The following is a 17,317-nucleotide window of genomic DNA, read 5'->3' on the forward strand; positions in this document are numbered from 1 at the left end:
GGTTACTTAGATCATGGTTTGTGGACCGTGGTTGTGGGCCGTTGAACGTGGTAGGTGAGTCCTATTTCTCTTGCTCTGTGCTTTTTTTGTCTTGCAGGCTGCTTGGAGCGTGATTCGTGAGTAACAGATTGTGGATTGTGTACTGTGGAACGTTAAACGTGGTAGGTGAGTCCTGCTTCTCTCTCTCTGTTATTTGCAGGTTGCTTTGATCGTGGATCTTGATTTGTGGATCATGGATTGTGGACCGTTTAACATGGTAGGTGAATGCTGCTTCTCTCTCTCTGGGCTTTTCTTTCTTGCAGGTTATTTACTAATCGTTTTTTGTGGTACCTGAGTTGTGGATCATGGATTGTGGACGGTTAAATGTGGTTGGTGAATCCTGCATCCCTCCCTTTGCTTTTTGTCTTGCTGGTTGATTGAATTGTGGATAGTGGATCGGGGATTGTGTACTGTGGAGAGTTAAACTCGATAGGTCAATCCTGCTTCTCTCTCTCAGTTCTTTCTCTCTGGTCTTTCTTGTTTTGCAGGTTGCTTGGATGGTGGTTCCTGGATCTTGGTTCCTGGATTGTGGATTGCGGAGAATTAAACATGGTAGGTGAGTCCTGCTTCTCTCTCTCTCTTCCTTTTAGGCTTGCAGGTTGCTTGGATCGTGGTTTGTGGATTGTGGATTGTGGTTCGTGGATTGTGGACCGTTGAACACGGTGGGTGAGTCCGGTTTCTCTCTCTCTCTGCTATTTTGTCTTGCAGGTTACCTGGACCATGGTTCGGGGATTGTGGGTCGTTAAACGTGGTAGGTGAGTCCTGCTTCTCTCTCTGTGTGCTTTCTTGTCTTTCAGGTTACTTGGATCGTGGATCGTGGATCGTGGATCATGGATTGTGGACCGTTTAACATGGTAGGTGAATGCTGCTTCTCTCTCTCTCTCTGCTATTTTGTCTTGCAGGTCACCTGGTGCATGGATTGTGGATTGTGGGCAGTTAAACGTAGTAGGTGAGTCCTGTTTATATCTCTGTGCTTTCTTGTCTTGCAGGTTACATGGATTGTGGTTCATGGATCGTGGATGATGGATCGTGGTTGGTGGATTGTGGATTGTAGATCCTGGATCATGGATTGTGGATCGTTTAACATGGTAGGTGAATGCTGCTTCTCTCTCTCTCTGTGCTTTCTTTTCTTGCAGGTTAACTGGACCGTGGTTTGTGCATTGTGGGATGTCAAACGTGGTAGGTCAGACCTGTTTCTTTCCTGCTGTGCTTTCTTGTCTTGCAGGTTACTTGGATCATGGTTCGTGGACCATGGCTTGTGGGCCGTAAAACGTTGTAGGTGAGTACCATTTCTCTCGCTCTGTACTTTCTTGTCTTGCAGGCTACTTGGAGCTTGGCTCGTGGGTCACAGATTGTGGATTGTGTACTGTGGAATGTTAAACGTGGTAGGTGAATGCTGCTTCTCTTTCTCTGTGCTTTCTTGTCTTGCAGGTTAACGGGACAGTGGATTGTGGGCCATCAAACGTGGTCGGTGAGTCCTGTTTCTCTCTCTCTCTTCTTTCTTGTCTGGCAGGTTGCTTGGATTATGGTTCACGGTTTGTGGTTTGTTGATCATGGATTGTGGACCGTTTAATATGGTAGGTGAATGCTGCTTCTCTCTCTCTGTGCTTTCTTTTCTTGCAGGTTACCTTGACTGTGGTTCGTGGATTGTTGGCTTTTAAACATGGTAGGTGAGTCCTGCTTCTCTCTCTATGTTTTTTCTTGTCTTGCAGGTTGCTTGGATCATGGGCAGTGGTCCGTGGATCATGGATTGTGGACTACTTACATGGTAGGTGAATGCTGCTTCTCTCTGTCTGTGCTTTCTTGTCTTGCAGGTTACCTGGACCGTATTTCATGGATTGCGGGCCGTTAAACATGGTAGGTGAGTCCTGCGTCTCTCTCTGTGTGCTTTCTTGTCTTTCAGGTTACTTGGATCGTGGATTGTGGTTCGTGGATCATGGATAGTGGACCGTTTAACATGTTAGGTGAATGCAGCTTCTCTCTCTCTCTGCTATTTTGTCTTGCAGGTCTCCTGGTGCATGGATTGTGGATTGTGGGCAGTTAAACGTGGTAGGTGAGTCCTGTTTCTATCTCTGTGCTTCTTGTCTTGCAGGTTACTTGGATCGTGGTTCATGGATCGTGGATGATGGATCGTGGATTGTGGATCTTGGATCATGGTTTGTGGATCGTTTAACATGGTTAATGAATGGTGCTTCTCTCTCTCTGTGCTTTCTTTTCTTGCAGGTTGCATGGATCATGGATTGTGGTTCGTGGTTTGTGGATCGTGGATCATGAGTTGTGGACCGTATAACATGGTTGGTGAATGCTGCTTCTCTCTCTCTGAGCTTTCTTGTCTTGCAGGTTACCCGGACCGTATTTGACGACCACGTTTGACGGCCCGCAATCCACGGTCCCGTTAACCTGCAAGGCAAGAAAGCACAGAGAAAAAGAAGCAGCATTCACCTACCATGTTATACAGTCCACAATCCATGATCCACGAACCATGATCCACGATCAAAGCAACCTGCAAGAAAAGAAAGCAGAGAGAGAGAGAAACACTCACCTACCACGTTTGACGGCCCACAATCCACGGCCCTGTTAACCTGCAAGACAAGAAAGCACAGAGAAAGATCTCTGATGATCCACGATCCATGAACCATGATCCAAGTAACCTGCAAGGCAAGAAAGCACAGAGATAGAAAAAGGACTCACCTACCACGTTTAACGGCCCACAATCCACAATCCATGCACCAGGTGACCTGCAAGACAAAATAGCAGAGAGAGTTAGAAGCAGGACTCACCTACCACGTTTAACGACCCACAATCGGAAGAGAGAGAAGCAGGACTTACCTACCACGTTTAACGACCCACAATCCGAATCATGGATCGTGGTTCGTGGATCATGGATTGAAGAAGATAGCAGTAATAGAAACAAAAGTTATTCGGCTTGAAGTGAATGTGGAGATAAATGGACCATAAGGGAACGAAACTACCCTGCCGAGAACCCAAAACACTGAAAGGGAGTAGACTAGCAGAAAGCTAACTAGCACCACTCAGGAGTGGCAGGAGCCAGGTGTAAATGGGAATACGGTTATCAGGCAGAACTCAGCACCCGGAGACTCATCAAACTGCCCCAAGACACAGGGATTCTACTAGAGATCAGATTTACTCCTATTTCACAAGACTCCCCAAAAGAAGGTTCAGTTCCCAGGACCAGAGAAAGGTACAGTTGAAACCAGAAGTTTACATACACTGTGCAAAAAGACACATAACACATTTTTTCTCACCATCCAAAGTTAAATTAGACTAAACCTCTCCTGTTTCAGTTAATTTAGAATTACCAGAACTATTTCATTTTTGTAAATGCCACAATAATGAGTGTGAGATTTTCGAAGAGATACTTTTATGTTACTTTCTTTGAGGTCAAAAGTTTAAATACACAAAAAGTACTATGTCTTTAAACAACATGGGGATGCCCAGATGATGATGTCATGGCTTTGGAAGCTTCTGATAGGTTAACTGACAACATGTGAGTTAATTGAAGGCACACATGAGGATGTATTTTAAGGCCACGCCTCAAACACTCTGCTTTCTTGTTTGAAATCATGGGCAATTCAAAAGAAATCAGCTAAGAAATCAGAGAGAGAATTGTGGATCTCCACAAGTCTGGTTCATTCTTGGGTGCAATTTCCAGATGCTTGAAGGTGCCACGTTCATCTGTTCAAACAATCATACGCAAGTATAAACATCATGGGAATGTCCATCCATCAAACCGCTCAGGAAGGAGACGGGCTCTGTGTCCTAGAAATTAACGTGCTTTGGTCCGAAACCTGCGAATCAACCCAAGAACAAAAGATAAAGAGCTTGTGAAGATGCTGGCTGAAACTGTTAAGAAAGTGTCATTATCCACAGTGAAACGAGTCCTGCACCGACATGGGCTGAAAGGCTACTTCAGCAAGAAAGAAGCCGTTACTCCTGAAGAAACATAAAAAAGCCAGATTACAGTTTGCAAAAAGACACCAAGGCAAAGATCTCAACTTCTGGGGACATGTCGTATGGTCTGAGGGAACTAAAGTGAAGCTGTTTGGCTATAATGACCACTGTTACATTTGGAGTAAAAAGGGGGAAGCTTGTCGACCTAACAACCACATACCAATTGTGAAGCATGGAGGTGGTAGCATCATGTTGTGGGGCTGTTTTGCTGCAGTAGGAACTGGAGCTCTTCATAAAATAGATGGCATCATAAAGAAAGAAAATTATGTGGAAATATTAAGGCAACATCTCAAGACATCAGCCAGGAAGTTAAAACTTGGGTGCAAATGGGCCAAAATAGTTAAAAAGTGGCTTCAGGACAACAAAATCAATGTCTTGGAGTGGCCATAATAAAGCCCTGATCTGAATCCCATCGAAAATTTGTGGGCAGATTTGAAGGCGTGTGCGAGCAAGGAAACTGACAAACCTGGGCGGCGCTGGGTGGTGACCAAATACGGCCAGGTTAGAATCGTGCGTCCCTCTCTCTTCCTCTGCTGACATCAGAATCAGAATCAGAAATACTTTAATAATCCTAGGGGGAAATTATTTTTGTAACAACACAAAACAAATATAATAAAGACACCATATGTTAGAAAAACAGAATATATATACCGTATTTACATATATTATGCTGCTATAGGCCTAGTCTGCCAGGGGATAATACTTTTCCAGATACTCTGAGCTTCTCTCCTCTCTGTCTGTATCATTCGTGTCTCATCAATGCATGTTACTAATTCACTTCTTCCCCTGAGTTGTTTGTGCTTTGTCGTCTCTCAGGTCTCTGCTGATCGTGGTGGTGCCTGCTGCCGTGGTCCTGCATGACGCTTCCTGCAACTATTATAATCTACAACCTCAGCTGTGCTTGTTTCTAGTATTCTGATGTATCAACTGCCATAACATATAAGTCATATTCACATTACTATAGATATTATTATAGTTCCTGGAAGTGTGTCTGTCTCTGTCTTTGTGTCTGTGTTTGTCTCACTCTGTCCATCTGTCTGTCTTTTTTTCTCTTTCTCTCTCCTTTTCTTTCTCCCCAACCGGTCAAGACAGATGGCCGTCCTCCATAGAACTGGGTCTGTCTGACGTTCCTGCCTGTAATAGGGAAGGTTTTCGTTGCCACCGTACTCTATGGGGGAATTGTTGGGTCTATGTTCATAGTAAATAAGTCATAGAGTGTGGTCTATACCTAGTCTGTAAAGTGTCCTGAGATAACTTTTGTTATGATTTGGCACTATAAATTAAATTGAATTGAATTGAATACATATGAAATATCAAATTTATATATACAAAATCAAAAATACCAGACTAATGTGCAAAAGAACAGACTGTCTGTGGTTGAGTCTGAATCACGGTGAGGAGGTAACAGGCTCTCCGAGGGATGCATTGTATAATTTAATGACCACAGGCAGGAATGATTTCCTGTGGTGCTCTGTGGTGCATCCGGGTGTGAGGAGTCTTCTGCTGAAGGTGCTCCTCTGCTGGGCCAGTGTGTTGTAGAGAGGGTGTGTGTTTCTAGTCCAGTTCAACTACACCCCCAATTACTTCTACTCTTCTACAGTGTCTACAAGGACCCCCTAGATGGAGACAGGAGTCACAGGTGTTTTCACCCTCCTCAGATCCACTACAAGTTCCTTTGTTTTGTCATGTTGAGCTGCAGATGATTCCGCTCACTCCAAGTGACAAAGTTGCCCACAACAGTCCTGTATCCACTTTCATCCCAATTTCAAATGCAGCCAACGATTGCGGAGTCATCAAAAAACTGAAGAAAAAAGGGAGAGAGGACAGTCCCCTGTGGGGCCCCAGTGTTGCTGACCTCCCTGTCAGGGTCACAGTTCTGTTGGCGTACGTAAAGTGGTCTGCCCATCAGGTAATCCACAGTCCAGGACACAATGGGGGCCTCCACCTGCACCGCAGCCATCTTCTCACCCAGTAGAGCCGAACGGGAGGTGATGAATGCACTGGAGAAGTCCTCAACTCTCTGGCGGGGCTGGTAGGCGAACTGTAGCGGATCAGTGAAGGGCCTGACCATAGGCCTTAGCTGCTCCAGGACAAATCTCTCCATGGTCTTCATGATGTGGGATGTCAGGGCCACCAGACTGTAGTCCTGAGGGCCACTGGGACACAGCGTCTTTGGCACAGGCACGAGGCTGGACGTCTTCCACAGCACAGGGACCCTCTGGAGGTGCAGGCTCAGGCTGAAGACTTGACTCAGACTTTGAGCACCCTGGGAAATACACCATTAGGGCCTGCAGCTTTGGCGGAGTGGAGTCTCGTCATCTGTCTTCTCAACAGGTCAGGCATGAATCATGACACTGTAGAGGTGCCCGTTGGGGGAGGGCTGAGGTCATCAGGTTGTGGGTGACATGATGTATAGCGGGGGGAGGGGTGAAATAGGTAGGTGTGAAATGATGTGGTGAGGGGCAGACAAGGGGTCTGTAAGGAGGAGGAGAAGGGGGAGGTAAAGTGGCAGTAGTTGAAGGGCAGCCAGCAGCAGAGTCGTGTGGGGGATGGGCCACAGTATCAAGCCTATTGAAAAATAGGTTCAGTTCATTGGCCTGGTCCACACAGCCCTCCAATCCCATGCTACCAGTCTTCTGGAACCCAGTAATGGTTCTCATGCCACTCCACACGTCCCTCATGTTGTTTTTCTGGAGTATATTCTCCAGTTTTCTCCTATAATTGTCTTTAGCCTCCCTGATTTAAAGTTAGAGTACCCCCTACACTCTTCTCAACTCATCACGGTTGCCATCTCTGAATGCTCTTTTCTTTTCATTCAGGATGGCCTCAATGTTTTTGGTGATCCAAGGTTAACCTCTTTATTATTGGCATAACAGGTTACAGCCCGAGCAGCCCTGCAGTGTCTCGTAAGCCTCCTCAGACCACCTCCTCACAGTTCTTGTGGTCTTAGGCTTCCTCTTCAGTTCAACATTCGGGTTACGGTGATGTGATCAGGATTACACCATCTGCTGTTTACCAAAACGGCAAGCCCCCCGTCCTTTCTGTTTAACGCTCTCAGTGCAGTCCCGGTCAGCCCAAGTGGTGTGAAACACATGAGACTGCACTCACAGTACTATGGGTGGTTCCACGTTAGCGCCATTACATCATCCATTTTTTTGTACAGAGACCGTACATTTCCCATCACATTAGGGGGGAGACACAGCTTAAATCTTCTCTCCATAAGCCCGTCCCGTCTCGACCCTCTTCTATTCCCCCAACGTTGCTTCCCACCTCTGCATCCCTGGTGTGTTTTGCTCCAGGGTTCAGGTGGAATATCAGCTGGTCTGGCCACTATGCCGGCCGGCATTAGCGTGATCAGCTGTTCTCCGGAGTAAACAAAGGCAGCGTGTCTCAGTGGAAGCAGCATTGATAAAAACAAGAAAACTAGTGAAAGTAACCTCATTGTAGAGGGCAGAACTTCACAGAAGTTAGGGTGAAGAAACAGAACACACAAAAGGAGAATAGAAGTTAAGAACGTTTAAAAAAGGAACTCAAAGGCTGGAGTAACAGGCTCCTAAACCAAGTTAGGAGTAAGCCTTATAACACCACTGTCTCTCACTCTCTGCCTCTGCTCTTGGCCTGGCTTACCTGCTGCTTTTACTAGCTTCAGCAGTTATCGCCATTCAATGGTGTTTATTATGTTCCAGTGTTCCAGTCATTTTTGTCGAGGTCAACTGAAATAATAGTCTGGAAACAACACAAACATTTTTCCAAACATTCCCTTATTTGGAAATTACTCATATTAAATTCCATACTTTTCCATACTGTGTAGGAACCCTGGTCTCTTCATGTAGTCCCAGATAGACTGGATGATGTTGAGATCAGGGCTCTGTGATCCATACCATCACTTCCAGGACTTCTTGTTCTTCTTTACACTGAAGATAGTTCATAATGACATTGGCTGTGTGTTTGGGGTCATTGTCCTGCTGCAGAATACATTTGGAGCCAATCACATGCCTCCTTGATGGTATTGCATGATGGATAAGTGTCTGCCTGTATTTCTCAGCATTGAGGTGACCATTAATCCTGACCAAATCTCTAACTCCATTTGCAGAAATGCATCCCCAAACTTTGCTGCCACTGTTGCTTGCAGACTCTCATTATTGTACTGCTCTCCAGCCCTTCGGCAAGAAACTGCCTCCTGCTACAGCCAAATATTTCACAATTGGACTCAACAGTCAAGAGACCCTGCTGCCATTTTTCTGTACCCCAGCTCCTATGTCTTCGTGCATAGTTGAGTCTCTTGGCCTTGTTTCCACAACGGAGGTTTGGCTTTTTGGCCACAACTCTTCCATGAAGGCCACTTCTGTCCTGACTCCTCAGGACAGTAGAAGGGTGGACCTGGGTCCTACCAAAGAATGTATAATGAATGGACGGAGCGACCGGGTCTGGAAAAGAAAACCAACGCGGAAGTGCCTTAAGCCTGTATTCCAGCCAGTGGCCGGCAAGGGGTGATACATGGGTTGAAGAAGACATCCGGATGCATTCAAGTCAACGGAGAAAATTATCAACTTCTTACTTGCTCCGTGGCTACAATAAGCCAGCTGTAAAGGTCTCAATTGTCCCAATCGGTATTTTGATGCCTTTAACAATACTCACTGGTGTTAATTTTTTCAAATTCAGTCCCAGTTTGAGTGAAATAGACAATAAAGCAGAGGATGCATTGGGGGCGTGGCTTACTTGTGATTGACAGGTCTTGGAGATCTTGACTCTCAAACCTAACGTTCCATCAGCCGTGGAAACCTACAGCTGTGATGTTGTTCTTCTGTGTTCGCATTTTGTTTTCAGTTTAACCGGTTGAACTAGAGACACTCCAAGCAGCTGGCTGTTCAGTTTATCCGGTAAGTAACGTTACATATTATTTAAGCCTTAACTCTCGCCAACCAAACTTAGCATGTCAGCTAATATCACAGTTAACATGGATGCACGTTGTTTACCAAGCTAGCCTTAATGTAACCTGATAGTAGTGTCGTCATTTATGTGCTAATAGCTGCTTGTTGTCGGTAACTCTTTCTCTGTGAGTATGCACTGTTTATGTTTTGCAAATTAAAACGAGACTCTATAGCTGAATCTGTCACATCTATATGATGTATTCAAGTGCTTGAACAAATGTATATGAATTTTCACGTCTTAAATCAACATAAACAAGTTCAGTTTAATAGCAGATACATATTGCAGATGTAGAAAGTTGTCAGTTTATACAGTTTATTTGCACATTATTTTGTGATATGCAACTGTCATAAACAATCCTCAATTTCATTACAGATGCATATTGCAGATGTGGTCACATTAGTGGGAAAAGGTTAATGTTAATATACACGTTATACTGTACTATATAAAGAGTCTGAAAGCACAACAGTAAAGATGTTTTTTTAAACAGATCTCCTTCAGGTGATGGTGGCAGGCTGATTCAGTGGTTGGTGAACATGAGGAGACAACTGGACCCATCAGACATGTCAGGTCTGTGCAGTACACACTCTGAGGAGGATCAGTTCTTCTTAGACAAGAAGGTAGACAGATGCTTTATGATGCACTGATTACACAGTAAATGGATCAATACTTAGTGGGGAATGTAAAAACTAACATCTGGTAACGTTTAAGATATTTCTTTATTATATTTGGTATAATTTATTGATTTGATGTCTTTTTGCTACATCTGTAATGGGTCTCCATACAGAGAAAAATGAGTGACCGGTGCCAACAGAAGGAAGAGCTCATCTGTGGAGGGGCATATTTGGTGTCAGTCATCTGGTTGTAGAGAAGGGCGACTGCATGGACAACATTTTTAGTTCTCAAATGTTTGGTGATGATGAATGGATAGATTTATACGTCCTTCTACAACACAGGGTTGCACAATGAAATGCAAGTTGTATTGACTTTATGTTACACAAGAGAAAATATTTTTATTGTGAAGGACGATCATCACCAAATCACTTATGCTCACCAGGCTCTGTTAATGTTGTGAGCTCTTTAAATCACCCACTGCAGTTTTTGCAATTTATTTATTATTCTCTGTCCTTAATGTGCACAATACTTTTATTCATATCCAGTTATTGTAATAAAAAAATGTAATAAATGATGACCCTAGTTTTCTGTTTTCCTGCTGTGATTTTACAGTACTGAACTACAGAATACTCTTGCTTGGTTAATCACAAGACACATTTCTATAATATAATGATCCTTAACACACTCACATAATGCTGAGCTGTACAGTATTCTGTGGTGTAAACTAGTTAAATTAGCTCATTTCATCTGCTGATATCCTAAGTCTTGAACAAACAGCACGTCATTATCAAACTGAAGGTAATAATATAATATAATGCTGTTATTGTCATGAACGGTACAGAGATAACACACAAAAACAGGTGGACCCAATGCGGACACGGAGTAAAAGTACAAACAAATATTTAATAACTACAAACAAAACGCAAACACTACAGGGTAAACAGGAAATACAAATGACGAGACTGTCCAGGGAAGAACAGGAACGAGGAGACGACGGAAATCAGGGACACGGGAAACTACGGAGAAAACAGAAAACAAAACATGATTAGAATATACTTAACGACGGGGAGCATGATAACAATGAGAAAAGGAATGCCAATCCGGGGGGAATAGTTTTACCAATGAAGGAATACAACTGTCCGGCGCTGCATGCCTGTCCGCTCAGGGTGTAAGTAGTCTACCAGGTGATCAGCGTAACAGGCTGCAGCATGGGGGAATGCCTACCGGACTTAGATGACAGAAAACAAGAGGAACACAAACATGCAGGGAAACACAGACAGAGGGAGACAAACTCACACAAAAGGAAGAGAGGAGGATACTGACAGAGATGAGTCTTGACAGTTATCGTTCCATTATTCACATTATTTACCGTCAAGTAACAACAGTGACAGCTTACACAGTGTAACTTCAGCTACAATAACAACACAAGGTTAACGTTTATTTTTCATGTTTACCAAACTTAGTTCTACTACAGTAATGTAGGTTGAGTTGGCTGTACAGCTTACCTCCGATTATCCAAACTAATTTTGTTAGCAGCAGCGGCTCAGATACGTCAGGTTGCTGATAGAAGTGGACGGGCACATGGACCCACATGGATCCAATCGATGCACCCTCGTCCCCCCAAGCTCCTCCCTTTCCTGTCCACGGTTGCAAAACTTAAAGATGGCAGCACCCCGTAGACATAGAAAAAAGAAGATGGCAGAATCTGGGGCTCTTTCTTTTCGGACGTTCGCAAATCTATGAGTGACTTCCCCGTAGCTCCGTCCATTCATTTTAAAGTCTATGGGTTCCACTGGTTTCTGCCAGTTCTCAGCTGATGGCACTGCTGGACATCTCCCAGTTTTTTTGTTTTTTTTTTCATTTTATTTTTATTGAGCATCAATAATGTTGTACATAGATAAGCATACAGAAGGATCACAATGCTCCACTTATGCAATATAATACCCCCCCTCCCCTCCCCAAGAACATGTTAGGACGCCAGTCCAGAAAAAAAAAGGGGGGGGGGGGGTAAGTACATACATGAATTTGCCAACACAGCTGTGCACAAAACAAGAGAATAAGGTTCACATGGATTTGATTACGATCACAAATACAAGATGGATGCTAAGTGGTCATTAAGTAGGCACAGTTTTAAATTTACCTAAATGCTTCAACACCGGATCCCAGACAGAAAGGAATTTGTCCCTAAACCCCCTGAGAGTGTATTTTATCTTCTCTAATTGTATGAATGTGTCAGGTCACTAAACCACACAGACACTTTGAATGGATTTTTTGATTTCCAATGCAATAATATTCTTCTACGTGCAAGCAGCGTCATAAATGCAATTACGTTTTTATAACTTTTCCTTGGGGTTAGGTTGAAGATCAATATTCAATGCTTCTGACAATGTTTTACAGATGGTAGACCAGTAGGTTGCCAGGGCTGGACATGACCAAAACATATGTGTTAGATCAGCAGGAGTGTTTTGGCACCTGTCACAGCTTGCATCTATGTTTGGGTATATTTTGGCCAGTCTTGCTTTGGAGTAGTGGGTGCGATGTAGAATCTTGAATTGTATGATGCTTAATTTGGCACAGGAGATACTGTCGTTTACACATAGAAGAGCGCTCTCCCATATCCCCTCTTCCAAGTCTTTCCCCAGCTCGTCCACCCAATCTTATTTTGCCCAGTGCCGTGTTCTTAAAAGAGGTTATACAATCACTAATTCTCGAGATAAGTCCTTTAGTCTTGAATATAGATTTTAACAGATCATCTAAACCAGAAGGTGATGCTATGTATGGAAAGTTTAAATCATGATGTTGAAGGAAGTGGCGGACTTGGAAATATCGAAATAAGCTAGACCGAGGGGGGCCAAATTTGTGCGATAAGTCATCAAAGCTTGCAAAAATAGCGTCTATGTACATATCCTTAAAATTATGAATGCCTCGTCTCTGCCACAGATTAAATTGAGAGTCTAACCTGGCTGGGGAAAAAGGGTGATTCATGTGTATGGGACTTAGTTGGAAAAGGTTTTTAAACCCAAAGTTCCCTCTGAATGGAGCCCATATTTTGAGGGTGTTTATGACGATAGGATTGTTAGTGTATTGTAAGAAAGAGAGGGGTAGGCTGGAGGTGACCAGGGCTGTAAGAGAGGGGGAGATGTAAGATGCAGCTTCAAATTGGCACCAATCTGTGTCAGGAGTATGGAGACAATACAGGATTTTTTGAACATTTGAGGCCCAATAATAATGACAGAAGAGCTAAACCACCTTGGTTTTTTGTCCTCTGTAACAGTTCTAACCGAATTCTAGGCTTTTTCCCATCCCATATAAATGAGATTAAAGCCTTATCAATAGATTTAAAGAAATATTTAGGAAGATAAAGTGGGATACATTGAAACTTGGGGAGCACATTCATTTTTCTACAATTCATTTTCACTGCTAAGGACAGATGAAGTGGTTTCCATTTCTTCAGGTCTAATTTGACTTTCTCAAATAGCGGACAGAGGTTTTCTTGGTGAAGGCTTTGCATGGGCCTTGTGATATTAACGGTAGAGCACCGACCCGTATTTGAAGAGCCAAATCGTTAACAGGGTAACATTAGCTTTTACTGAAGTTCAGTTGTACTAGTGTTGCTTTTGTCAACGAAAATGATGACGAAATATCTTCGTCAACGAACCTCTATCATGTGACGAAAAATAGACAAAACGAAAATGCTGGGCATGTGACGATGACTAAGACGAAATATATAATGCAATTTCGTTGACGAATAAAAACGAGACGAAATGTCCCTTCATTTTCGTTGACGAAAACAAGACAAAATAACGTTGTTTCGTCTCGTTTAGTCACGTTATTATTATTATTATTATTATTTTGTAGTTTTCTCCCAGTCTCGCGTCTGGGCGACGTCACTTCCTCAATCCCCACATGCGCATTATTTGGATTCTGAAGCTGCCGATGCTGTGGGTCAGCGTTACCGTTAGAGTTAGCGTTAGCGACAACTAAAGAAACATGAGAACAAAGTGTGACACCAGCCGGGGGTCGTGTTTGGGAGGAAAAGAAGAAACACTTTCATTACATAAACGTGGAAAGGAAAACGGAATGTGTTGTGTAAAAAGAAAGACCACAAAATCACAGGAAAAAACACCACGGATCTTAAGAGACACCTCAGGGCATCCCATAATGACATTTAGGTAAGTCAAGAAGTAACGTAACGATACTTTCTGTTTTATTAAGCTCATGCGACATGAGGCTACGGTTAATGTGTCGGGTTTTAACGCTAGATTTGGTGTTAGCCACTGGAGGTGTGTGTGTGTGTGTGTGTGTGTGTGTGTGTGTGTGTGCGCACGTGCGCGCGTGCGTGTGAGAGAGACTAGCGTGTGTGTGTGTGTGTGTGTGTGTGTGACTAGCGTGTGTATGTGTATTTGTTTGTTAGAGTGTAAAGTGTTTTTTTAGTTCCTACCTGACTGACTCACTCTATAGTGCACTAAACTTCCCCTTGTTGGCCAAATACTTTCACTAGTTTTGTATTTCACAGAGCAAATAACACTGAACTGAATTTAGCATCAACATAAATTGGATTACTTATTCTAGACCTGTACATGCATGTAAACTAAAGATATCTGCATGGGTTTGGCTAAAAGAAAATGTTGGTTTTGTCAATACTACTAGGTACTTTTATTATATTGATTAAATATAGTTGCATTACTAAAAAGAGACTAATATACAATTTTCTTTAACTAAAACTAGACTAAAATGTCATAAGTTTTAGTCGACTAAAACTAGACTAAAATGCTCAGACTTTTAGTCGACTAAAACTAGACTAAAATGCTCAGACTTTTAGTCGACTAAAACTAGACTAGACTAAAAGTAAAACAGGCCGCCAAAAACAACACTAGTTGGTACCCAGAAAAAGCGCCAAAACTCCTCAGGGCGTGGATTATATGGGGAGCACATGAGATAGGGTCAGATACATACATTAACAATTCATCTGCGTATAGAGATACTCTGTGCCCCCCCCCCCCCCCCCCCCCCCCCCATGAATCCCAACAATTGATGGTAATGTTTTGAGAGTAATAGACAAAATTAGGATAATAGATAAAATTAGGGCCATAATCGAATTTCTTTAAACAAGCAAATAAATATCCCCATTCTATCCTAGCAAATGTTTTTTCTGCGTCCAGTGCGATTACCACCTCAGGCGGGGGTCAAGTGTCGGATTCATCAAACAGCTTAAATCTCCACCAAAAATCAATTGTTGGGAGTTCAGATCTGGAATTAATGACATAACTTTGGCAATGAACTTATCATCATCCCCATTTGGGGCATATATATTTACCAGAACCACAGGTTTGTGGTAGAGGAGCCCTGAAACCATCACAAATCGTCCTTGCAGATCTGAGATAACAGTGGTTGCATTAAACTGAATTTTTTTACGAATCAATATGGCTGTTCCACATGTTTTAGAATTAAGATTGGAGTGGAGCACATTCACCACCCATCCTTTTATAAGTCTAACTTGGTCTTTTACCAGCAGGTGAGTTTCTTGGAGAAACGCAACATTACATTTTAAGTACTTAAGATGATTAAAAATCCTGGCTCTTTTAACAGGCCAATTTAAACCCTTCACATTCCAACTAATGGTATAGCAGCCATCCTCGCATCAATACCATTCACCATGTTTAACTAAAGAAAAGAAAATGAAAAGACAAAAGTAAGTAATAAAAATAAAAAGGTGAACAGTTTGGTTCATTTCTACTCTTATGTGAATAAAGGCGAGTATATGTTGCAAAAATATGGTGGTGTCCCTTTCCGTAACCTTGTCAAAAAACAAAAACAAAACTAGAACTGAGCCTATACTTGTCCTCTCTCTGAGGCAAGCGGACCGCAGGTTGATATCCTATGTTGAAAAGGTGAACTTACACATCCTCTGGCTCAGATGATTAATCATCGCCAGGCTGTACAGTACGCAGCTCATCCTATTCTTTGCCAGACCTCCGGTCGCAAAACGCGAGTTGAAAGTGAACACATCGTCTCCATGCATCACTCGCTGCCGGGTCAGGTAGAGCAAGCGGAAGCTGATGTTCTTCTGATACAAGGCTTGTTTGATGCCATTAAACGTGGCTCTCTTTTTAGCGAGTGTTGTGCTGATGTCCTGATAGACCCTCATAGTCGCACCTTGGTATTTGAGCTTGTGATTCCTGGCCCAGTGCAGTGCAGCTTCTTTCAGTTGGAATCTGGAGAAGCAGACCAGGAACATGCGGGGGGATGATCTCTGGCTGGCTCCGGAGGTCGGGCTCTCTCCAGTTCAGGCCGTGTAGAAAAAATTTTGGGGCCCATGGTTTCCATCAAAACATCTGACATGAACTTAATGGGGTCTTTGACATCTTCACTGTCTTCGGGAATATTCAATATACGGAGATTAGATCTCCGTGAACGGTTCTCGAGGTCATCGCACCCGTCCAGCAGCGACTAGTTCTGGCTCTGGAGCCTCTTGATGGTGGACTCCGCTACAGTTAGCCGGTCAAAGTTTTCACCTGCTACAGATTCTACCGAGGCAAGACATTTCTGGAATGAGGTCACTGTTGTCTGTAGTGAGTCCAGTGAATCTTGTATTGGTCTAATGGCCTCTTGAATCAAGGTGGAAACATCCTCCTTGAGTGAAGTTCACTGTTTAGCAAATCCAGCAGACAGTTGGTCCATAGCCACCACGCAGCTGCAGGTTTTTCAGGTCTCGCAGGAGCTTTTCCCGGAGTATTGCTAGCTGCAAAAGTTGCTAGCTTGCCTGCAGCATGTGTGGCCGGAGTTTGTACGTTCACTGATTTTGTGTGTTTAGACATGCTCATTTCTACGGAATAAGTTAAACGGACTTAAACAGATAAAATTATGTCGAAATCCGTACAGAAAACTGGTTATAAAAGGAGGTTAAGAAAAGGTGAACCGGAGGCCTTCACGTGTGCGTCCTCTCCCTACATGTCACAACCAGACGCCGTCTATCTCCCAGTTTTTAAGGGAAATAAGCTTGATGTGTCTTTCATCAGCTGCACTAAGTTTCCTTGGCCGATCACTGTGGGTACGATCCTCAACGATGCCCATTTCTTTGTTCTTCTTCAAAAACGTTTGAGCAGCACTTCTTAAAACCCCAGTCTGCTTTGAAATCTGTGTTCGGAGAGACTTTGCTGATGCAGTAGAACTACCTTGTGCCTTGTTGCTGTGCTCTGTCTTGCCATGGTATATGACCTGTGACATGAAACTGTCTTCCACAACCTATATATATATATATATATTTTTTTTTTTTGTGTGTGTGTGGAGTATTAGAAAAATGTGGATACAATGTACTCCAGTACAACACCACCATGAATTCAGTAATAAACATCAAGCAGAATTATTACCTTTCTTACATTGTCAACAAAAACTAAAAAATGACAGGCTTCATAAAAGTATAATTAACATCATTCGGGGCAAGTTTTATACATACCAGCCCCGGTAGACAAACACCTGGAACACTTACTGAGACCTCTGCAGCTCATTTGGGAGCCGAGACCAAGTCTTAACACGTGAGAACTTTATGACTCCAAGTTATTCTTCCTAACTTTAAGACCAAGTCAAATGAAGCCATAGAACTGATGCAATCATGACAAAATTTCAGTCAGCTTTCTATATACCAACCCAGATGTTAAAAAGCAATGTCTACACTGCCCCAGCTGTAATTTATGCCATCTACTTTCTCCATGTTACCTTCCCTCCCAGAACATGACATTCATCACAAGGCTTTACAAAAGTA

Source organism: Echiichthys vipera, assembly GCF_963691815.1.
Source record: "Echiichthys vipera genome assembly, chromosome: 5".
Taxonomy (NCBI): Eukaryota; Metazoa; Chordata; class Actinopteri; order Perciformes; family Trachinidae; genus Echiichthys; species Echiichthys vipera.